The sequence below is a fragment of the Macaca fascicularis genome, chromosome 1 (assembly GCF_037993035.2).
Source record: "Macaca fascicularis isolate 582-1 chromosome 1, T2T-MFA8v1.1".
NCBI classification, from domain to species: Eukaryota; Metazoa; Chordata; class Mammalia; order Primates; family Cercopithecidae; genus Macaca; species Macaca fascicularis.
In genome coordinates this window covers 32,821,025-32,846,425 of record NC_088375.1, presented here as the reverse complement: position 1 = coordinate 32,846,425, position 25,401 = coordinate 32,821,025, and the positions used below count along the sequence as shown (strand labels likewise).

Here is a 25,401-nt window from a genome sequence, read left to right as displayed (position 1 = left end):
TCATTCAGATATACACACCTTCCCCTAGGGCAGAGTTTCTCAATCTTGGCACTACTGACATTCTGAGCCAGTTAATTCTTTGTTTACCGGTGGAGGGATGGACCGTCCTGTGCACCATAGCATTGCTAGATGTTTAGCATCTTCCCTGGCCTCTACCCACTAGATACCAGTAGCACACCTCCCTCCCTTCAGTTGTTCCATGGAGGCAAAATATTTCCCCTTGAAAACCACCGCTGCAGGGGTAGAACACAGTTGTTCAGGCCTAAGTCAATTATTACAATCCCATTCTGGCCCACAGTTATCTTTTCAAGGGAAAACACACGTCCCAATTCAGTTCAAGAGTATTACAGCAAATGTTTCTTTGTTAGTTTCACGAAATGAAATTCTCACTCTCTCTAAATTTTGTAGTGTATGAACGAAACTCTAAGAACCAGTGCTTTCATTTGCCCTGCACTAGGGAAAGAAGCCAGGCTTAGAATGAAAAAAGCCAGGCTTAGAATGAAGCTGACACCACATGAGGCTAAACAGAAACATTGAAAGAAACTGAGTCCTGATTACATTTTCAAATTGCTAAGTCAGTTCTGACCTGGAATCATGAATGTATCTCCTTTTTTTGTTTGTTTGTTTAAGACAGTTTCCGTTGGGTTTTCTGTTATTTGGTACTGTTAAAAGGAAAGCTTTAGACAAATTAGATTTAGGAGTTTAATTGAGCAAAAAAATATATTCGTGAATCCCTTAGAAGCAGCAGAGGTTCAGAGAGCTCTGCTCCACAACGTGGGCAGGAAGCATTTATGGAGAGAAAACAGAAGTGAGGTACAGAAAAAGCCTTATTGGTTACAGCTCTGCGTTTACCTTTTTCTAACATCACCTGATCCGTGGGCTGCCTGCAATTGACGAAAGCTCCACTCAGTTGTGATAGGCTGAGCCTCAGCCATTTGTGACAGAAATTAGGCTTTGAGTTAGTTTATGTACTAAGTTAGGTTGCAGTTCATTATGTAAGGATTCAAAGTATGGAGGCATCCTCAGGCCAAATTTAGTTTAATTGAACACTATTAAAGGCATCTTACCTTGTAAAATATGGTAAGTATATTTATGACGCTTAGACATCGGGAAAGTTTTGACCCGTTCTAAAAAGAAAAACTCTATTATTAACTTCCAGTTCTGAAAAAAAAGTTAAGGAGAGTTGAAGATAATTTCTGTCTGTCTTTGAACTCACTGCATCCATTCCAGTCATGTCAGTTGTGCAGTCAAATGAGTTATGTCAAAAGAACTCCATCATATAGAACCCATCAAAATGCCCTGATTACCATTTCAGGCAGAATGGTCCCAAGAGACCTTATGGCAGAAAAGAAAGATGATGACCACATGGATTTTAGGTGTTTCTATTATTGCCTTGTTGACATCAGCAAAATCACCCCTCTGGGTCAACATTTGTCAAACTGTAGTCCATGAATCCTTAGGAGTCCTTGAGGCCTTTTCAGGGGACCCACAAAATCTACACTATTTTTATAATAATATTAAGGAAAAATTTCATCACATCAACAGTTGCACCAATGGTTAGCAAAACTGCAGGGGTCTTAGCACAAATCAAGGCAGTAGCAACAAACCGTACTCACAGTAATTATATTTTTTACTCCCAGTAAAACAAACAAACAAACAAAAAAATCACTTAAGAATGTCCTTGACAAAAGAGTAGAAATTATTAACTTTAGTACATTTTGACCGTGATTGCATGTCTTTTTAATTTTGTGTGACTAAATGGAAAGAATGCTTAAAGCACTTCTGTGGCATACCCAAGTACAATGATCGTTTTGAGGAAAAGACCTTGTGTGATTGTTCGAATCACCAGCAGAACTAGTCGCTTTTTTCATGAAATGCCATTTTTACTTGAAAGAACAACTGACAAACTATAGTTTTATCAGACTTGGGTATCTGGCAGACATTTCCTCGAAAATGAGCAAGTGAACCTGTCACTTCAAGGAAAACAATCTTGATAAAATTTGAGCTCTCAAGAGAAAATTATAATTTTGAAAAACTTGTATCTACTACAGTAAGCTTGACAGCTTCCCAGCATTTAAGATCTTTTCTGATGAGATCAGTAGTGATGTTAAAAATGTAATTTTTTGATATTGTATAATAAGATATGTCAGATTTGAAAGATCTGCATAACTCATTGAACCATTTTTTTGTTAGGCTGTTTGTCATTTTCTTATTGGTTTTAGGTTTTTTTTATATATTCTAGATAGGAAGCATTTTTCAGTCATGTGCATTTATATCTTATCTTGTACTATTTGCTTGTCTTTCCACCCTCTTTATGATGTCTTCAATAAAGAGAATTTTTTGGTTTTTATGTAGTCAAATTTATCAATCTTTTCCTTAATGATTAGTGTTTGTTGGCCTTGTTTTCTGATCCTAAGACACGAATATATTCTCCCATGTTATCTTCAGAAACGTTGTAGTTTTACCCTTTACATTTAGGTTTTTAATCTACCCAGAATTTTTTGTTAGGTTGAATTAAATTATTATTAGGTTTCGTTAGGTTGAATAAAATTGCCTATACTTGACAGCTTTTGACCTACAAAATTGCAATTCTATATCATTCAACACAATATATGATGTGAGGCTGGAATATATTTTTCTTTCTTCCCTTATGAGTAGCAAATTTCCCCATTACTATTTGTTTACAGGTCTGTCTTGCCCACTGATCCACAGTGCCATTGTTCTAATGTAGTTCTTTTTGTTGATCTCTGTTCTAATACTACACCATCTCAATTATTATGGTTTTAAAATAATTATTAATATCTTTAGGGCAAGACCTCCCCCCTTGTTCTTTCTTGTCAGTGAATTTGGCTATTCTTGATTCTGCCTTTCCAAATAAGTTCTTTAATCAGCTTGTAAGTTTTCAACAACAACAACAAACAAACAAACAGCGAGAATTTTAATTGGAATTGCACTAACTTTATACATCAACTTTATACATACAACACAATGTTGTGAAGAGGCCTGTCAATGAACACTGAATACCTCTCAATTTATGTCTTATTTAATATCTTTCAATAAAAAGTTACAATTTTCATCTGAGAGGTTTTACATGTCTCTTATTAGATTCCCTGCCAGGTACTATTTTGGGTCTGAGATTTGATTTTATACTACTTACAAGCTAGTAAGTTGACCTATTATTGTTTCACGAATGCTGGCAGAAGACACAAGCCTCCTGAAGAGATGAAAACTCTATTACTTACGGCATAACAAGCAGCATGTGCATTGGTTTTCCTCAGCCCAAGTCCCGTGAAGAAGCACAGGTGGATGCTATGCACAGAGGGGGTTTGCCTGACAGCTGAGGAGCACTGACCTTGGGAAAGCCATTATTCCATTGCAAGCAAGAAGCAGGCTTGCTCTCTTCTCCAGAGGAAGACATTATCTTGTCCTGCAAGATTTTTCACTGCAAAAGCAACCCCTTATGGCCTGCATGAAGAATTGTTGGGACCTTGCATTCTTGGCATACACAGCAAGAAATGTAAGAGTATAAAAGACTCATGGGAAAGTATCCCCAAATTTCACAGTCAGATAATCTTATAAATGATTACCTTTGTAAAAATTTCATTTTCTAACTCTCTGCTTCTGATACACAGAAATATAATTTAATTTTGTATACTAATCTTTTAACATGCATACCAAACTCATTAATTTTAATCATTTATTCTTCCATTCTTTTTTTTTTTTCTTGAGACAGAATCTCACTCATTCTATCGCCCAAGCTAGAGTGCAGTGGCGCCATCTTGGCTCACTGCAACCTTCACATCCTGGGTTCAAGCAATTCTCCTGTCTTAGCCTTTTGAGTAGCTGGGATTACAAGCATGTGCTATCAGACCCAGCTAATTTTTGTATTTTTAGTAAAGATGGGGTTTTACCATGTTGGCCAGGCTGGTCTCAAACTCCTGACCTCAAGTGATCCGCCTGCCTCGGCCTCCTAAAGTGCTGGGATTACAGGTGCAAGCCACTGTGCCTGGCCTATCCTTCCATTCTATAAAATAATATCTTGTATGTTTTCTTTTTAAAAAAAAAAAAAAAGTAAATTGCATCAGTGAAAATAGTATGTAAATCATATTTTAAATAATCAAGTGTTTTTTCTTTGGTCCTAAACATTACATCTTTTATTCTTTTTTCCTGCTTTATTTCATTGGTTAAAATCTCCACAGCAATGTAAGTGGTGAGAGATAGCACTCTCGTCTCATTTTCTTTTAATCTCAAAGAGAAAGTTTTCAAAATTGTATCATTATAAATGATGTTTTCTCTTCTTCTCTCCCCTTTTATTTTTATAGATACCTTCCATTAAATTAAATAATTCTTTTCTATTTTCACTTTGCTAAATGTTTACAATGCTTAGATGTACATTCATTTTAAATTTTTTCTTGGAATTTGTGGAGTTTTGAATCTGTAGTTTTTACTCTTTAGCAGTTATCAGAAATTATCGTCTATTATCTCTTCAAATATTTTTCACATCTTATTCTCATCATTCCTTCTGAATTCCAATGAGATGCTTGTTAGATCTTCACAATCTGTTCTCCTTGTCTCTGGATATCTCTTTCTTATTTTTAATATTTTGTGTTTCTGTGCTATATTCTGGATAATTTAATCTGATGTTAAGTCCATCCATTAGGTTTTTAAATTTTATTATTATAATTTTTATTCCTAGAAATTATATTTGATTCTTCAAATCTGCCTAGGCCTTCATTATAATTTTGTGTTTCCTATAGATATTTTAAGGTTGTCTTTTGTTTCTTTAAACATAGTAATCATGTTCATTTTGGATGATGAACCTGATTATTACAATATCTACTTCTAAAGCACAAATCTAGTTTGAGATTAGCCTGGCCAATGTGGTAAAACCCTGTCTCTACCAAAAAGTACAAAAATTAGTCAGATGTGGTGGCACAAGCCTGTAGTCCCAGCTACTCAGGAGGCTGATGCACAGAAATCGCTTGAACCGGGAGGTGGAGGTTGCAGGGAGCCGAGATCATGCCACTGCACTCCAGCCTGGGTGACAGAGCAAGACTCTTTCTCAAATAAATAAATAAATAAACAAATAAAGTCTAAATCTAAAGTCTAAATATCTAATATTTAGAGTATATCTATAACAAATAAACTAATATCTAAAGTTTATGAAGATCTGTTTCTTCTATGTATATACTTAATAAATTTTCATTGTTAGCTTCATTTTTTCCTTTTCCTCATGAGAATTCTTTGAGGCCTTGGATGAAAGTGAATTTCTTCAGAGAGGATTTGTGCTTACTTTTACCAGATGCTTGGGCATTGCCATTCTGGGAATACTTTAAAATTTGACTTGAAGATTTTTGGACTACCCAGGTCACATGAATTTTATTAACATGTTCAGATGAAGATCAGCTTAAGATTTTAACTATCGGAGAGAGTTTTTGGGAGTTTTTTTCCCCCTGTTTTGTTTGGTGCTTAAGCTACTTGCCTTGAAATTTCCTGTGTGTGGAAAGGTTGAAGTCGGGTTTAGATCTCACTCACGTTTACACTTAGCTTGTGACACATTGGGTTTACAGAATTTGGGAATAGGCTCTGAACTTTGTTTTCTGTCTCTGTCTCTTTCTCTCTTTTACACATACACACATGCACACACACACACCATACACACAGAGGCACTTGTCCTAAAACAATATGAAAATTGAAGCTCAGGTTCATCATAAATTCAGCAATAGCCCTCAGGGTAAAACCTGTTTCAGAGTTTTGCTTACTTCTCTTTGTTCCTGTCTTGCCTTAGATGTTGGACTGATAAATCCTTGCTGCTATGTTTTACTAGTTCTTGGATGTCTTTAGGAAGAGTTTTTAATATATGCATTAACTCACTTTTTTAATATTAGCAAGAAGATTGTTGCAGGTACCTAGCCATTATATTACCAGAAACAAAGCAATGCATTTCTGAACAAGCATGTTTACAGCAAGATTATTCACTGTGAATTCCAACTAAACAGGACAAAACAGAGATCTGTGGCTTGACAGTTTTTCAAAGGAAACTTAGAGAAATATGATAGTATTACCTTTACACACACACATATATACTAAACTAGAAGTTTCAGGCTGGTGGGGATTCTAGGTTCAATCTCTGTCTGTGAGGCCCAGCCAAACTAGACAGATTTCATTAATTCAACAAATATTTATAGTGCAACTATTCTACATACTGGGGATATAGCAGTGAAAGAAAACCAAGTCCCCATCCTCATTGAATATAAATTCCAATGGAGATTCATGTCTGTGACTTTTTCAGTACTATGTTCTAACCAGCAGAGTTATGCAGCACAGTTGGGATAGAACTATCAGTGTCATGTTTCCTGAGGCCAACTTAGCAAGTGAAAAAAAACCACTACAGTGAAAAGGAGTTGTTTTGTTTTTTTTTGTTTTTTTTTTTCACTTTAACAGCCCATGCTCAACAAATGATCCATTATTTTTCATTCCTCTAAGTTAAGTCTTCTTAAATCTCTGCCCCTTCCACCCTGGGCATAATTGAGAGCAAGGAGGATATTCTTTGTCCATTTACATGGCAAACCCTGCTGTAGTTAGTCGTGCTTAGGTCTGGAAAATCAGGTTTCTTTTCCTCCTTTATAGTCTGTGTAAAATCACTGTAGAGGTCTCACTCTTAAGCTTGGGAAGTGAATGGGACGTTGGATATGCCTTTTTAGTGGAAAAGTATATCTCAAAGCATTACTTGGGAAATACCCAAGTAAATTAAATTTATTTCGGGATTAGGAGGTCTTGGCCCTAATTTCAAGGCCTAACAATCTGCTTCTACAAGAGTACACATGAGCAGAGACTATGTACCAAGACGCCATCTGCTAGCTCAGGGCAGGGGTTCCTACCTTCTCGCTTGCTGCTGGATCATCTCAGGTTCACACTTACAGACCCCAGAGACTAATGGAGAGAATCTGTTTCTACGCAAAGCCTTGTCTTCAAAGTCCCAGGATAGCATAGAAGAAAGCAGGGAAGAAAATTGCACATGCCTTATACTTATCATGATGTAAATCACTTGGATGTGCAAATAGAGCAGAAGGCAGCATTTTGCAGCATGTGTTCCTCAATATCCCCTGAAATGTTCCCAGGGGGAAAAATGTAGTTGTTTATCCTTTTCTTGAATCTTCTTAAAGTGCATTACCATACTAAAGATTTTGAGAAGTTATGCAACAAAGTAAAGAAAGCTGTGTAATATTATCAGAACATTTCTCAAATTTCTGAAATCATTTTATGATGGAGCCTTTTTTTGTCCACATGACATCCAGTGTTTTATGAAATCCTTTTGGGAGGGTGCCCTGAGGGAAACATAATGGTCAGTACTTTTGTGTTCAAGCAATAAGGTTATGGGACCTTTATCCTCCTTTCCAAGCATGTTGTAATCCAAATTGTTTTGATGATTTTGTTGGTTTATTTATTTTGGTGTCAGGGTTCTTAGTTGCAAACTTGTTACTGGAAAGGGGTTCCAATCCAGACCCCAAGAGAGAGTTCTTGGATCTTGTGCAAGGAAGAACTTGAGTCCACAGATTACAGTGAAAGCAAGTTTATTAAGGAAGTAAATGAATAAAAGAATAGACAGAGTATTCCCAAAAATAAAAGGAGGAATGCACCCACCTTAGGTACAATGCTTGTTTATTTATCAGATAACCAAAATCATGAGGGAGATGTACTCTATTACAAGGATTTGGGATAAAGGATTGCTGATCTTTGTGTAACTACCACCATTCGCAAGAGTCTATATTATTATCTTTAAAGCAAAACTTATTCTTAAACTAGGAATGGTTTCTTCTTAATATATCGGGACATCAGGACATTTCCTGGGTCTGTTAGGTCTTGGGTATGTTTCTGTTTCCTTATGCAAAAATATCTTGTGGCTAAGAATGCCTAACCTTCCAGAAGTGCCACCTGGCAGGCCTTGGCCTCATTTTACTCAGTCCCTATTCAAGATGGAGTTGCTCTAGTTCGAATGCCTCTGACATTTCCCCCCTTCCTTTTACAAGGAAAGCCTTAATCCTAAAAGTGGCAGAGGGATGAATATCCATCTTCTGTAGCTTCTTCATGCTGAACAGAAGCAGTGATGTTCTCATCTAATCATTAGGGTCTCTTGTCTTGAGGGTGTGGAGGAGCTCAGTCAGAAAGCGTTGGTATGGTGAGGGTCTTTCACAACTCCGAGTCCTGATAACAGGTGAAATCTGGAAGATTAATAAGTATCCAATTTATGAAAGCATTGAGTAAGCTTATCTTGAATTCCTACACAAAGAGTACCACTGCACGATATTCCACAACAGCAAGGCAATATAAGTAAAAGTATTCCAAGTAAACTAAGCAAGAAGGCTGTCCAAGAACTAGACAATTGCTGGAATCAAGCCAATATGGGGTCAACCAGCCGCACATCAGTAGCAGAGATGTGAATGTCTAAAGCCTTTATAGCTTGGCTGATAGTATGTGAGTAGTTTGTAACATATACACAACATTCAGTTTTGACCAAAGCACAAGTTCTCCCTTGAGCTGCTATTAAAATGTCCAAACCCATGCAGTTTTGTAAGGCTAATTTGAGAAGTTTCCTCAGTTAGGAGGGTAAAGGCATGATGTGTATTATTGAAAGCTGCAAGTGTGAGTTTGGTGAGTTCAATATCAATCGTGGCTGCCTGTGGGGAAACTATAGCCATCAGGTAAAACCACAAAGATGCTTTCTTTTGTCACCTATGGCAAGCCTTTCCAATTTCCCAGTTAGATGGCAGAGAGTCCAATTTAGTGAGCATATGTCCTGGGAGATAAGGACAACCCCACGTACACCTTCCAATCCAATTTTAAGGTAAGTATGGCTAGCCATGAGTTCCACAAGCCCATAACCATCCCCAAGGAGAAGGGTAGACACCTATTTTTGGTGAATTACGTTGCCATCCCATCCACATTTGGTCTGTTAAAGAAGGGTCTGATTACATTGTTGAGGTGGCAACCATCCCATGTCATGGGTCCCTGTCTGGTGGTGACTGTTATTGTGCCTTTCAAGACATAGAGACACTTTGCTTGATAACTGTCATCCACCCAAGTCCATCCTGTACAGTATAACCTAAGTTGTGATGGAATTTAGCTGCCTAGTTAGACTAAAAAAAATAAAGTACCTTTTTGTCTCTCTGTATGAGAGGAAAGGGGCTTAGGCCTGTGTGGCTATAGTGCATGAGGAAAGAGGGTGTATGTTTATTATTTTCCATTTCCCAATCGTAATACAGTCCCCATAAACTTAGGTTGGCTGGTTGAATATGCCAGGGCAATCTGGAAGTGGAGGAAAGTGGTAATTTTCCACATCCCCAACATTTGGTCTGATTATGCAGTGAGGCTAAGGTCTGTGCTCACTCAACAAATAAGTTATTCTCTGTGTGATTCTAACTTATACCCAAAAGTAGAATGCCAATCCATATTTTTATGTTAACCATCCCTTTCATTCCTTCTGAATAGGAGCCAGAGGTCACTGGTTGGCTCACAGGAATAAGTAGGATCAGTCTCAGTCTCCAATGGCCTGTGGGGCTTCATAAGGGACAGGTTTAGTTCAAGATAACTGGACCCAGCTATTTATTCCTAGAAGTTTAACTGCAATTGGGGTACTAAGGAGGACTCCATAGGTTCCCTTCCATTTTAGGGAAAGTTGATCTGCTGTGAATACTTTTTTCCAAGTTTTTAATAGGACCCAATCTCCCCACTAGGTTATAATAAGATACTCTTCCTAAGCAGGGAAAAGAAGTCTTTGATTTCCATATTCAAGGAGTGCTTTTTGCATTTGTCCTAAGTTGATTATATAATTTTGGAGCTTGAAAGTATCTATGTCCGTTAGGAAATCTGTAGTTAAGAAAAGGCTTCCAAACATTATTTTTAAAGGGCTGAAGTGTAGGTTTCCTTTAAGGGCAGCTCAAACCTGCAACAAGGCCATAGGCAATAGAGTCAGCCAGGCTTCTGATGTTTCCTGGCAGAGTTAAGCAACCATCCTTTTCAGAGTTCGATTGGCTCTTTCTACTTTCTCTGAAGACGTGACCTCCATGCTGAATGAAGGCAGTACTGAATTCCTAGGGCTAAAGATATGTTTTGGGTTATTGTTGCAGTTAAAGGTGGGCCATTATCACTCTGCAAGCTTTTAGGCAGCCCAAACCTAGGAATTATTATATTTAATAAGAGTTTAGAAACCTTGATTGCCTTTTCAGACCAGGTAGGAAAACCTCAATCCAACTAGAAAAGGTGTCAACAATATTAATAGATGTTTAAACCCATTTCACAGGGGCATCTGAGTATAATCTATTTGCCAGTCTTCACTGGGATATGTTCCCCTATGCTGAACAGGCCTTATTGAAGGAGAAGGTAAAGCTGGGTTATTTGGATTATTTCAGGCACCAAGTTCATAAGCTCAAGTTACCTGCTTTACAGTTTTACATAAGCCATTTACTATAAAAAGATGAGACATTTATTGAAACAAGGAATCTCTTCCCAAGTGAGTAGAATCATGCAAATATTTATTTTCCTTTAATTAGCATCTGGTATCAATAGTCTGCTGTCACTAATCAGCCAGCCAGAAGGATCTTAAATTAAGCCATGACAGTCAGCCTATTCTTGTTCCTCTTTAGTATATTTCGGTTCTGTTACTACTGGGGAAGTGGACACTAACATACCTACAAGTTTAACTGGCTCCTTTAATGCAGTGACTTTAGCTGCAGCATCCGCAAAGGAGTTTCCCTTTGTCACACTGGAGTTCCCTTTCAGATGCCCTCTGCAATGGATTACAGCTACTCCCTTGGGCCGCAAAATGGCGTCTAATAGATTCGGAATTTCCAAGTGATGTTTTATAACGAAAACCTTAGCAGTTAGGAGTTCTCATTCCTTCCAGATAGCAGCATAAGCATGAAGCACCAGAAAGGCATACTTCTTAGAATCAGTGGAAATGCTAACTCTTCCCAACTGTAGGGCTCTAATAAGGGCCACTAATTCAGCCTCTTGAGCTGAGGTAGAAGCCAGTAAGAGCTGAGCTTCAATTATCTCATGTTGACTGATGATAGCATACCCAGCTTTTCTGTTTCCCTGGTGCACAAAGCTACTTCCACGTGTAAATCACTCTAGCTCAGGATTATCTATAGGCTCATCATTTAAGTACAACCAGTTGGAATAAACTTGCTCCATAACTTATATGCAGGAATGATCTAGGGTGCCTGTGAATTCAAGCAGATAAGTAGTGGGGTTTAAAGTCTGGCAGACTTTAAGAGTTACATCAGGAATGTCTAGCAACAAAACCTGATACTTTAATACATGTCCTCCAGTCATCGTCTGGTGTTCTTTAGCTTCTAGTACTCCTTGTACTTGGTGTGGAGTCAAAACCTCCAGATGTTGTCCCAAAGCCAGTTTATTGGCTTCATTTACCAAAAGAGCCATTGCTGCAACTGCCTTGAGACATCTGGGACATCCCAAAGCTACATGGTCTAATTACTTAGAAAAATATGCTACTGGTCAGGGATGCCTCCCAGTTTCTAGACAAGTACTTCCAGAGCATTCCTTGTTTTTCAGCCACGTAAAGGAAAATGATTTATCAAGATTGGGGATCCCTAGGGCTGGAGCTATTCCCAATTTCTCCTTGAGGTTATTAAAAGCATGTTTTACAATTGCTACTGCATTCAAAAGGATCTAAGTGTGCTCCTTTTAGAGCCTTACATAAAGACTTGGCCATATGCCCAAATCCAGGCACTCATTAAGAGCAGAATCTTCACATCCTTAGGAAAGCTCACAGCTGCTTTCTAGTTTGGGGTTCCAGGATTCCCAAGATCACTTCCTTTTTTTCTGGGGGCTATTGCCCAGGTGCCAGGGGTTAAAACATATCTTAAATATTTAACTTCTTGAGCTTAAACATGGGCCTTATGCAGTGACACCCTATACCTATTAGTGCCCAGAAAATTTAGCAACTTAATGGCATTTTTATTTGAGCCTCTTTGGGTTGGGCTAGTTACCAACAAATCATTCGCATACCAAATAATCGTGGCCCTATTCAATTTTAACATCTTTAATTCTCTAGCCAATGCATATCTAAATAAATGAGGGCTGTCCCTAAACTCCTGAGGAAAAACTGTCCAAGTTAATTGAGAAACCAAATGACTATCAAGGGTCAGTCCATCCAAAAGCAAAGATAAATTTTGAATCAGGGTATACTCAAATGCAGAAAAAAATAAATCCCTGAGATCTAAGACTGTAAACCAACTGGCATCCCCAAGGACCTGGGCTAGCAGCATGTAGGGATTGGGTACTACAGGATGTTTGGGAATGACAGCATTGTTGACCGCTTGAAGATCTTGAACAAATCTATAGTCTCCGTTTGGCTTTTTAATTGGCAATATTAGAGTATTACAAGAAAACTCAAAGGGTTTTAACAAACCAAATTGTAGAAACTTAGTTCTTAATGGATGAATCCCTCTTTATGCCTCTGGCTTTAGGGGATCTTGTCTCTTTCAGGAGTACAGGGCATCAGGCTTAAGCTAAATGCAAACCAGAGGAACATTTAGTGCTTTGCCTGGAACCTCAATGTCAAATGCCATAGGATTTATTTGAAAGGTTACTTCAATAGGCAAGCTAGATAAGTCCCTATTTACTTTCCTCTCTTATCACGGAAAAGGAGAAGAAGCAATCCCTTATCTGCCTTGTTATCTCCAAAAGATGCCACTGTTTGCAGCTGAGTCAACAAATTCCTTCCTAACAAAGCAGTGGGACATTCAGGCATGATAAGAAAAGGCATATGAGAAAGCTGAAGCCCCTAAAGAGCAGTTTAACAGATAGGTAAAATGGTATCTGTGAGTTTGTCCATCTATCCCCATGACCATGTAGTTTTAAGTTGACAGTGGCCCATTATAATGGTTCAAAACAGAGTAAGCAGCCCCTGTATCCAGAAGAAAGTTAATATTCTTATCTGCCACTTCAAGGGTTACCTGAGGTTCCTCCAAAAGAATGGTTAGTTGTCCAATGGGACTGGTGCCTGAAGGTCTGAGGCCCCATCACTCATGGACTTGCTTGGCTATTTTGGCCATCATTTGTTCAGGTGCCAATGGCTCCCTTCAGAACACTGGGAATTCCCTCTTCCAATGACCAGTTTTCTGACAGTGTGCACACTGATTTGTGCCCAAGGCACAGTGACTTGGAAGCCCAACTCAGGGCTTTTCACCTTCTAGCTTCCCTTGTCCAGGCCAATAGCCATAAGGGCAACCCATGCAGGAGGTGCAACCAAAAGCTGCACTTTGTGGAAGTTTCTTTTAGCTCTTTCAGCTTCCTTTGTTTTGTCCTTGTTATTAAAAATTATCAATGCCATATCCAAATGCTGATTCATAGGAGTCCAGGGACCCAAGGCTGCTTTTTGTAATTTCCTATTAATATCAGGGGCAGATAGGGTTATAAAATATTCTCCCAATAAAGTCTGTTATTTCTTTGAGTCAGGATCAGTGTTACATACTTCCTGATTGTCTTAACTTGACACAACGCTGGATTCTCATCTTCACCCTGAATACTTTTCTTAACCTTTTCATAATTAACAGGCTTTTTCATATACTTCAGTCCTTCCAACAAACAAATTACCATGTGATCTCTCTTCCCCAAGTCCTCACTGCAGCTTTAATAGTTCCATCCTGGATCTTGATCAGGGACTGCTCTACCTACTGCCTGGTAGATATTATGATTAGGGTTATGGGCCAATATCTCATTTGCATGGGTCTGAGCCATTCCCAGAATGCATTGCTTCCCTTCCACTGTACAAAAAACAGACAACAAAACATACAGATCCTGCCAGGTCAAGTTATAGGTCAGAGTTAATTTCTCAAACTCATCTATGAATTTCCCTGGATCTTCAGAGAAATGACCAACTTTCTCTACACAAAGCCAAATCAGACATAGAAAAGGGGACATGTACTCTTACAGTGCCTTCTTCACCATTTGCTACTGCTCTAAGCAGACAAAGGTTTCCCTTTGGGAGTTGATAAGAGGCTCCACTACAAGTAGTACTAGCAGGGCTAGGTTTCTCAGGGAGTGGCAGGTATACAGTGGGATTAGACAGGTAGCGAGGAGGGGACAAAGGAATCTCAATAGGACTTCCAGATAGGCTAGAAGAGGCCAATAGACCTGAAGCATCAGACCTGACATGTTTCACTCAAAAGTACCTGTTGAACTGGTTGGCAGGGAGGGGTCTTGCATCAAGTGATCATCTAGTATGTCTAAATATTTTTCTTCCTTTCCTTTCATTAAACATGCACATACCTATTGCAGAGTTTTATTCTGACTGGGCAATAAAAATGCTTGAACATATTGGTTTCATCCCATTTCCCCTCACACTTACAAAACAAATCAAGTTGAAGTATAGTATTAAAGGCCATAGTTCTGGTAGGTGATGATTTTTCTTATTTTTCCAAGTATAGTAATTTGAGGCTAGACAGTATTATATGAAACTACCAATTTTCTTTTCTTAAGCCCATTTGGTTTAAACTTGTCCCAATGTTCAAGAATACATCCTAGTGGTGAGTCCTCTGGGATCAATGCTGTATTCCCCAAAAAGGAGGCAGATGACATTGAAAGAAAAGTTCCAAACCTGCAAGACTGTATTGCCATTGGCCAAGTTCCATTAAAAAGGACAAGAGAGTTTTTAAGGCACGCTGCATTATGATGGAAAACCTGCTGAAAATTGAATTCCTTTATTTATATTGGCCAGATAATATAAACAGGCTGAGCCATGGGCCCTAGATAAACCATGACATGGAAACTGACAAAAGAAATGTCAAATAAGGCAAAGGAAATGAGAAGGATTTAGGTGGAGATGACCAGAGAGAGCAGGTTCCAGGCAATAGTGGCAGCATGGGTTGGACAAAGCCAATTTGCCTGAATCCAAGAAAGGAAAGAAGTTTTATTAGTATACAAATGAAACAAAACAGCAAGGAAAATTCCCTGATTTCCATCCTGGTACTTAAAATCCCAAGACCAGTTAAATGAGGTCTCCTGAAAGTGGCAGTGAAACAAAGACAGCAACCAGGAAATTGATTCAGGAAGCGAAGAGGACAAGGTGAATTAATCCAAAGTTAATAGTGATAAACATCCTGTAGAGTCAGATCTATTTTTAACCAAGAGGTGGCTTACCAAGGTGGATCTCTAATGCCCTATGTCTTAGGAGGGACTCTAACCCCCCTTAGTTGGGCCTTTAACCCAAGTTTGGACAACCATCATTGCTCTTTACCAAGAGGAGTCTTTAAGCCCCTATGTTTTAGGAGGAGCTCCAACCCTTCCAGGTTGGGTCTCTAACCCAATTTCATTCCTCACCTGGGATAGAATATACCCCCACCACTTACCCAGAATTGGCCAATTGGTGCTGCAGTTTATTTCCTTTGGGTCAGGGGTCTCTTCAGTAGTCCCTTTGTGGTTCACCAGGAGGATGTTACCAGAAAGTGGTCCCATTGAGACCCCAAGAGAGGGTTCTTGGATCTCGTGCAGGAAAGAATTCAGACCAAGTCCGCAGAGGAAAGTGAATACAAGTCTATTTTGAAAAGTAAAAGAATGTAAGAATAGCTACTCCATAGACAGAGCAGGGTGTTCCTGAAAGTAAGCACAGGAATGCACCCACCTTAGGTACAATGCTTGTTTGTATATAACAAAAATCATGGGAGAGATGTGCTCTACCACAAGGATTTGGGATAAAGGATTGCTAATCTTTGTGTAACTACTATCTTTCACAAGAGTCTATATTATTATCTTTAAAGCAAAACTTGTTTTTAAACTAGGAATGCTTTTGTTCTCAAGATATCAGGACATCAGGATATTGTCCGGGTCTGTTTCTGTTCCCTTAACTGTAAATACCTTGTGACTAAGATACTTAGCCTCCTGGGAATGTGGCCCAGCAAGTCTCAAAATCGTTTTTCCCACTCCCATTCAAAATGGAGTTGCTCTAGTTCAAACACCTCTGACAAGCTGAGTGATTAAGGCAAAAAGGGAATTATTGAAAGATATTGTGTTACTCATGGAAGTTCCAGGAGTGTCAGAATCAACTTAAATGCCACCCATCCAAGAAAAACATTCAAAATTAACAAAATTCCCTCATATAACTGATTCTATGAAGGCACAACTGTTGCTTTTACCAGGCACAGACTCAACTGCTTGTCCCACTGACAACACTGATGCTAGACACTGGCCCCTGCTAGCTGCTGGAACCGTTACCATGAACCCTGGAAACTGGATCTAGCCACCACAGACACCATTAACCTCATCATGATAGCTTCCTGGTGGCCCTGGCTCTTTGGACTCCTACCTTCTAAGTTACAATCTACCTTGGATGGAACTGATGAATCATCATGTATCTTGAGTCATATGCCTATAATCTAGCTATAAGGAAGGTTAGAATGGCATGTGACTTCTACTGAGTGAAAAGGATTCTGCTATCTGCCAAAAAGGAGAATGTCTCAAAGACAAAAGGTGAAGAGGGGAGTAGTCAGCCAAAAATAATGACAAATGTCCACTTTCCCAAAATATTTTTTATCCTCTCCAACTTCCTTACTTCATATTCAGTTAGACTTTGCTCTCTCATCCTCCTACAACACATACATTCCACCTCCTCTGTCTAGTACAAATGTTAAGGCAAAATGAAAAGTTTCAGAAACTAATCTACAAATAGCTGAGACTCTTCAGCAAACATTATAATAGCATGTTATTTAATGAGCTAAACTCACTCAAACCTGTGGAGCTGCCACTGCTGGCAATGGCTCAGGTTTGAAAGTTACAATCAAAACTTCATGGTTTTTTTTTGGGGGGGTGGGGGTTTGAATGCCCACTTCAGCACCCCCACCCCAAGTAGCCATTCTAGGCATTAATATATATGTTTACATTTTTAAAGAGAATTTTATTAGTTTTCTCACACTTGAATAAAAAATGTGCCTCCTATCCTAACCTCCCACCAACTCCCACACACAGCTGGCTAGGTCAGTGTTGTGAAATGAGGCAACACTTTCTTCAAGAAATTCTTGGAATTCCTTGAGCATGTTTAGGGAGCTTCTTAACTGCCCAGAAATACTAAAGGACTCTAAAGTAGCTGCCCAATAGCAGCCCTGCTATGCCTAATGGCCAAAAACAAAACAAACATATAAGTGAGCTTAGTGGTAGAACAGGCCTGGGATTTAGAGGAGCAAAGGTTCCACGGGAGTGTGATGTGGAGTCTGACATCACCCAACCAAACTCCTCTTAGCTGAGCTGTCCACTCTGGGAAGGCTTGGGCTGTAAGGCAAAGGAGAGACTCTGTTACTGAAGTTCAACAGCTGTGCTCTGCAAAACACTCCAGAAAGAGCTTATTAGAAGAGAAACGCATTCCCCATGGACCCAGAGGGAGAAGCATCCTGAAGTCATCAAGCCAGCTGGAAGAATACACAGCTTCCCTGGCTGACCAGTGGCTGTGGAAGTCAGAGCTGCTGGCAGAGGCTCTGCTGACAACTGTGAGAAACTGCTGGCCCCCCACAAATCCCAACCTAGCATAACCCCAGGAAACCAAGGGAACAATTGAGACGCACAAACATCTGTGAGAGCGGCCCCAGAAATATTTAGGAAGAGAAACTCCTGGAAACTAAGGGATCTCTGCCTGTCAAGGATAGCTGGGCTCTGAGCATTGATATTTGGGGTATTACCATAAATCTGATTTGACTTCATAGCCAAAGATGAGTAAGATCTGGGTCTTTTAGTTACAAGTGTTGAGGTTCCTTGTTTAAATTTTGATACACTCTTTGAGCACCCAGCAGATCAGGAGTATCACCAAACTCATGCACCCCAGTTTATAATTCCTTTGTAGGAAGTATGCCATTGTGAAATACATATTTGGTCTTCATCCTATTTCCTGACATTCATCTCCTAAAACCCTTGGAAATCTCTGGTGTGGTGAGTGTCTTTTGTATGCTGAGATGCCTGGTAGCTGGGGGCACCTAGAGAGCTTCAGGATGGGGGCTAGTCACCTGAAAGACCATGGCCTAATTAGAAAATCAGTCCCCTTAATCTCTGGGAAGAGGAGGAAGCACTGAAGGTTGAATTGGTGACCAGTGGCCAATAATCTAATCAATCATGCCTACTTAATGAAGCCTACATTAAAAACCCAAAAGGACTGGTTTCAGAGATCTTCAGGATAGCTGAACACATGAAGCTTCTTGGAGGGTGGCACACCCAGAGAGGGCCTGGGAGCAATGGTCAGTGCCCCTTCTTCTAAACTTTGCCCGTGCATCTCTCTACTAGCTGTTTGTCTGTATTCCTTGTAATACTCTTTATAATAAATGGGTAACATGAGTAAAGTGTTTCCCTGAGTTATGTGAGCCACTCTAGCACTCAAAGAGGGGATTATGGGAATCCCTATTGAAAGCCAGATGATTAGAAGCAACAGGCCATGCTAGTATCTCAAGGGTGGAGGCAGTCTTGTGGGACTGAGCCCTCAACCTGTGAGATCTGACGCTATCTCCAGGTAGATAATCAGAATTTAGTTAAACTGTAGGACACCCACCTGGTGTCTACTGGAGAATCTACTACAGAATTGCTTGGTTGTATGTGCAAAGAAATCCCCACACATTTTGGTAAACAGAGGTACTGTGTTGTATTGAATGTGAAAGTGGAGAGTAGGAAAAACTGTTTGTTTGTTTGTTTGCTATCCTTTGGGGAGGGAGCGTTATAACAAACTCCAAAAACAAGCTTCAGATGGAGCCTCCAATTCACCCTCTCTTTACATATGAGGCACAGCTACACTATTTGAAAGCAATCCTGTAGGCTGAGAGTTCACAACCCATACCACTCTGGAAAAACTGAGGTAACACTTAGGTTAAATGAGGGACAATGTCAAGGCAAAACAATATACTTCCTAGGAGACCCCACCCCACTTTAGTCCTCCCATGTATGGCTGATTTGGATAGAAGACCCTCCAGAAGAAGAAGGTTCTCTAGCCCTTTTTACCTTGTACCAGTGCTACTTGGGCTCATGAACCATCCCTTTGCTATAAACTTCTTGAGAGCATGATTCATATTTGCTCCATGTTTTATCTCTGTAACTCCTAGGATACAGTTTTCCCTTCTCTGTAGTTTTGTTTCCATGGCTTTAGTATTACCTATGATCTGAAAATATTAAATGGAAAATCCCAAAAATAGACAATTCATAAGTTTTAAATCACTTACCATTCTGAGTAGAGGGATGGAATCTAGCCCTGTCTCCCTCCATCCCACCCAGGACATGAGTCCTCCCTTTGTCCAGTGTATCTACACTGTACATACTACCTGACCATTTGTCCACTTAGTAGCTGTCTCAGTGATAAGATTAACTGTCTCAGTATCACAGTGCTTGTGTTTAGGTCATTCTTATTTTACTTATAATGGCCCCAAAGTGCAAGAGTAGTGATGCTGTCATATTGTTATAATTGTCCTATTTTATTATTGTTGTTGTTAATCTCTTACTGTGACTAATTTATAAATTTAACTTTATCATAGGCATGCATGTACAGTAAAATAAACATTGTATATATGAAAGTCTCTTCTATCCACAGTTTTAGGCATCCATTGGGAGCTTTGGGACTTATCCCTGGTGAACAAAGGGGAGACTTTGAATAAATGAATGAACAATAAATAATGACAGATATATGGAGCAGTAATGTCATACCACCCAAAGTTTCAGTGACAGATGAATAGCACCTAGTCTATTACAGGGAAGCTCTTACTTTTCTAGCTGAAGTTCTTTACCCATGCTGAGAGATTACTTAAATGACAAGGTAATGCAACACACTCTTCCCCTGGTCAGTTTAGGACTCATCCCATGTCAGCTTTCACATTAAAAAAAAAAAACACACACACACACACACATAAAAATAACTAATCTAAAGAATGCAATAAAAAGATTGGCCAGGGTTCACGAATTCCTAGAAATGTTCTCATGAATTTGTTGTGGAAACCCAATATTTTGTGTCTCAGTGGTCTCCTGGGTGAAAACACAGTTCTCTCCTATGTGTGACTTAGAGCATGAATGAAGTGTTAGCTTCGATTCAGAGATGGGCATTAAGAAACAGCTAGTTTCAGCTGACTAATTACTGGGTTCCAAGTACACTGAAATCTGGCTTCTGAATACCAGCTACTCCAACAAACTGCTTCAACTAAGGTCACTCACAACTTCCTTACAGGTAAAAATCAATGGCCCCCTTATAGTCCTTACTTCATGTAACTTCTCTGCAGCTGTTGGCACCTCCCATGTACCTTCTCTTTCAAAATCCCTTCTGTATCTTCTAGTTGCCATGTTCTCTTGTATTTCTTATTACTCCTTCATCTCTTTGTAGTTTCCTCTTGCCCTGCCCATCTCTAAACTGTTAGTGTCCCCTAGCAGCTATCCTTGGCCCTCTTCCAGTTTCATCTACTCCCCAGACAATACAGACAATGACTTCAAACTCTATTTCCCACTGTATTGATCAGCGCTTCTCAGTTGCTTCTGCAAGGACATTAAGCTCTAGTGCCCTTAGGTATGACCTGTATATCATCAATGGACTTCTCTCCTATGTATCTAGAATGTGAGTAGTTATCAATCATTCTGGGAAATAATTGAGAAAAATCGTCATGCAAATAATTTTATGTAGGACTTAATTCTTTCCAAGAACCTTTCTTCAGGCTAGTTGGCACTGGACCCATAAGGCCAACTGCCTAGTAGACATCTCCACTTGGTTGTTTCACAGATATCTCAAAACCCACAATTCAACAATACATCTTATTACAGCCCTCATAATTCCTCTCCCCTGTGTTTCCTATCTTGATAAAGACCATCACTATATTACTACTTCCTGATTTTTCCATTATTAGATGTAACCTATTGATTTTCTACTGTAGGAGATGAGGATGGGATGTTCTCTTTCACATATATCCCTGTTCCCAGCATACACTTTCCATCTCTCCATCCTACTTGTAATTTAGAATTTTGGTAGCATAAATATTACTTGCTTATATTACGATGACTATGTAAACATGTTTTGTAACTGAGCCATGTAATGTACTATAATGACTTTTCATTTCTTGCACAACTTTCTGGTTTCCTTGGAGTTAGTTGTCTTTTGTTTATTTGCTTAGATTTTTATGAGTGCATCTTTAGTTTTTTCTGTATACTTACCAGTAATTCAGCTGATTGGAATCTCTGTGTCTAGGAGTAGACTCATGGTCTTCATTCATATTTCCACCAATTGTACAACCCCTCTTGGTATATTAGGTATCCTATCAATTTTCTATCAATTTCTCTTTCTTGAAGAAACCATCCTGAAGCCTTCTAACCGGCTCCATCCTGAGCTTCCAGCTCTCCAACTATATTACAAGACTGTTCATCTTGTTAACTCTGCTCGCCATCATCATGGGGATGCCACTCATCTCTCTCTGTTGCTGGATCCTTTTTACCAGGTTTTTTTAAATGTTTCATATCTCAAAATGTCTTTATTTTACCCTAAGTAGGAATTTGGCTGTTAGAGAGTTTTAAGTTGTACTGCTGTCCCTCTGTATTTTGGAGGCATCATTCCATTGCCTTCCAATTTTCAGTGTTGATAAGGAGAAGTCTGATGTAATTCTGAATCTTGATCCTTTGTATGACATCTTTTCCCCATCTCAAAAATTGTAGATTTCCATTTTTTATTTGTGTTATTCTGAAATTGCACAGTGATGACCCTCTATGTGGTTTTATTTTCATTCATTGTACAGAACTCTGGTACTCATGTCTTTTGGTTCTAAGAAATTTTCTGATTTAATTATTGATACTTTCCTTCTCTTCAATTTATCTTTTCTCTCTGTCTGGAAATTTTTATTTGGATGATGGATAGTTTTTAAAATCTTTTCTCTCCTATTTCCTTTTGCTTTTATGTTCTTCTTTCTGGGAGAGTTCATTAATCTTATGTTCCAAAGCTTCTATTGAAATTTTTATTTCTACTTTTACTCCTTTAATTTACAAGAGCTCTCTTTTTGTTCTCTGGGTGTTATTTTTATAGCATCATATTCCTGTTTCTTTGAAGCAGTACCTTCTTTTGCCTCTCCCTGGATATTAATAGTAATATATTATTTAAGTTTTTCTTCCTTTGTTCTCTACCTTGTCTAAGCTGCTTATTTCTGTTTGTTTTTATCTCTATCTTTTATATTTGTAACTTTTCTCAGCCGATCTTTGGTGTTCAAAGAAGTTGATTGGGAGCTCTCAGTCTATGGATGAACTTGTAATCTTCATTTTTGATATCTCACTGGGCTCCCTGGGGAAGCCCTGATGTTAATAACTTTAGATCATTTTTCTTGGGTTAGTCATATTTCCAGAGAAGGCTCTTTTAATCTCCTTCTCAAGTATAAAGATATCACTATTAAAATTCTAAGAGCCTGTTAGGAGACGCAGACTTAGGGTGTCTCAATTTCAATATGTAAACTTTTGCTAACTCACCACATTTTCCATATGATATTCCCATACCCAACTCTACATGACATCTAATTTATTCCCTTGAGAAAATAATCCTCCAGTCTTCTGTCCAAGTGGAAGTGGGAAGTCATCTTATTATACAAAGGAGAAATAATTTGGGAGTCCAAATCTTTCTTTATAAGAACTTGAGGACAGGTGTGGTGGCTCATGCCTCTATTCCCTCCCTTTGATAGGATGAGGCAAGAGAATCCCTTGAGCCCAGGAGTGCAAGACCAACCTTGGAAACAGTGAAACCCCACCTGTACAAAAAAATTAAAAATTACAGGGTCACTTTCAAGATGGCCATATAGGAACAGCTCCAGTCTACAGCTCCCAGTAAGATCAACAGAGAAGATGGGTGATTTCTCCATTTCCAACTGAGGTACCTGGTTCATCTCACTGGGACTGGTTGGACAGTGGGTGCAGCCCACACAGGGTGAGCTGAAGCAGGGTGGGGCATCGCCTCACCTGAGAAGCACAAGGGGTTGGGGGATTTCCCTTTCCTAGCCAAGGGAAGCCATGAGTGACTGTACTTGGAGGAACAGTACACTTCTACCCAAATACTGCATTTTTCTCATGGTTATCACAACTGGTAGAACAGGAGATTCGCTTCTGTGCCTGGCTTGGTGGGTACCATGCCCACAGAGCCTTGCTCACTGCTAACGCAGCAGTCTGAGATCGACCTGGGATGCTGGAGCTTGGCAGTGGGAGAGTGGGAGGGGCATCTGCCATTGCTGAGGCTTGAGTAGGCGGTTCTATGCTCACAGTGTAAACAAAGCGGCAGGGAAGCTTGAACTGGGCGGAGCCTACTGCAGCTCAGCAAGGTCTATTGCCTTCCTAGATTCCACCTCTGGGGGCAGGGTGTATCTGAGCAAAAGGCAGCAGACAACTTCTGCAGAATTAAACTTCCCTGCCTGACAGCTCTGAAGAGAGCAGTGGTTCTCCCAGCATGCATGGTGTTCAAACTCCGATAACAGACAGACTGCCTCCTCAAGTGGGTCCCTGACCCTCATGTAGCCTGACTGGGAGGCACCTCGCAGTAGGGGCCAACAGACACCTCATACAGGCAGGTACCCCTCTGGGACAAAGCTTCCAGAGGAAGGATCAGGCAGCAATATTTGCTATTCTGCAGCCTCCACTGGTGATACCCAGGCAAACAGGGTCTGGAGTGGACCTCTAGCAAACCCCAACAGACCTGCAGCTGTGGGGCCTGTCTGTTAGAAGGAAAACTAGCAAACAGAAAGGAATAGCATCAGCATCAACAACAAGGACATCCCCACCAAAACCCCATCCGTACATCACCAACATCAAAGACCAAAGCTAGATAAAACCACAAAGATGGGGAGAAACCAGAGAAGAAAGGCTGAAAATTCCAAAAACCAGAACACCTCCTCTCCTCCAAAGAAATACAACTCCTCGCCAGCAAGGGAACAAAACTGGATGGAGAATGAGTTTGATGAGTTGACAGAAATAGGCTTCAAAAGGTTGGTAATAACAAACTTCTCCAAGCTAAAGGAGCATGTTCTAACGCACCATAAGGAAGCTAAAAACCTTGTAAAAAGGTTAGACAAATGGCTAACTAGAATAACCAGTGTAAAGAAGAGCTTAAATGACATGATGGGGCTGAAAACCACAGTACAAGAACTTTCTTGAAACAAATACAAGCTTCAGTAGCTGATTCGATCAAGCAGAAGAAAGGATATCAGTGATTGAAGATCAAATTAATGAAATAAAGCAAGAAGACAAGATTAGAGAAAAAAGAGTGAAAATAAATGAACAAAACCTCCAAGAAATATGGGACTGTGTGAAAAGACCAAATCTACATTTGATTGGTGTACCTAAAAGTGACAGAGAGAATGGAACCAAATTAGAAAACACTCTTCAGGATATTATCCAGGAGAACTTCCCCAAACTAGCAAGGCAGGCCATTATACAAGTTCAGGAAATATAGAGAACACCACAAAGATACTCCTTGAGAAGAGCAACCCCAAGATACATAATCATCAGATTCACCAAGGTTGAAATAAGGAATAAATGTTAAGGACAGCCAGAGAGCAAGGTCGGGTTACCCACAAAGGGAAGCCCATCAGACTAACAGCGAATCTTGTTGGGTGCAAGCCCCCCAAAATCTGGCCATAAACTGGCCCCAACACTGGCCATAAACAAAATCTCTGCAGCACTGTAACATGTTCATAATGGCCCTAATGCCCATGCTGGAAGGTTGTAGGTTTAAGGAAATCAGGGCAAGGAACACCTGGCCCGGCCAGGGGGGAAGACCACTTAAAGGCATTCTTAAGCCACAAACAATAGCATAAGCGATCTGTGCCTTAAGGGCATGTTCCTGCTCCAGTTAACTAGCGCAACCTATTCCTTATATTGTCCCATCCCTTCATTTCCCATAAGGGATACTTTTAGTTAATTTAATATCTATAGAAACAATGCTAATGACCGGTTTGATGTTAATAAATATGTGGGTAAATCTCTGTTCGGGGCTGTCAGCTCTGAAGGCTGTGAGACCTCTGGTTTCCCACTTCACACCTCTATATTTCCATGTGTGTGTCTTTAATTCCTCTAGTGCCACTGGGTTAGGGTCTCCCCAACCAAGCTGATCTCGGCAAGTGGTGTCCATTCGTGGGGGCTCAAATCCAGGTTGAAGAGTCGCCAGAGCGATGGTTGGAATGGAAAACTAGCTGGAGGATACCCAAGTACTCTTAAAGCAATCCCCATGGTGAGTAAGAAGGGGAGCTTGGAAGCATCAGGGTAACAATGGGACACGTATGGGGTCTGGTTCATTTCACCTTGCAACTTTTTCACACTGATAATGAGGAGGAACAAGAGCATAGCAAAGTAACAGAAGAGGTTACAGAGTATGTTTATTTACCAGCTAAAGCTAAAGTGGCAAAGGAAGGAGAGGTTCATCCC

General features: G+C 39.8%; 1 long non-coding RNA gene across 1 annotated transcript in view; it reads right to left on the bottom strand.

Moving 5' to 3' along the window:
• Positions 1-7,560: 7,560 nt before the first annotated feature.
• LOC141408753 (uncharacterized) overlaps positions 7,561-25,401 on the bottom strand; it is a 49,038-nt gene continuing 31,197 nt past the window's right edge. Inside the window, exons 2-3 of the long non-coding RNA XR_012425217.1 lie at positions 15,375-17,286; positions 7,561-8,222 (exon numbers count right to left, since the gene is read on the bottom strand). This is a non-coding gene — a long non-coding RNA (uncharacterized lncRNA). The remainder of the gene's footprint in view (positions 8,223-15,374; positions 17,287-25,401) is intronic.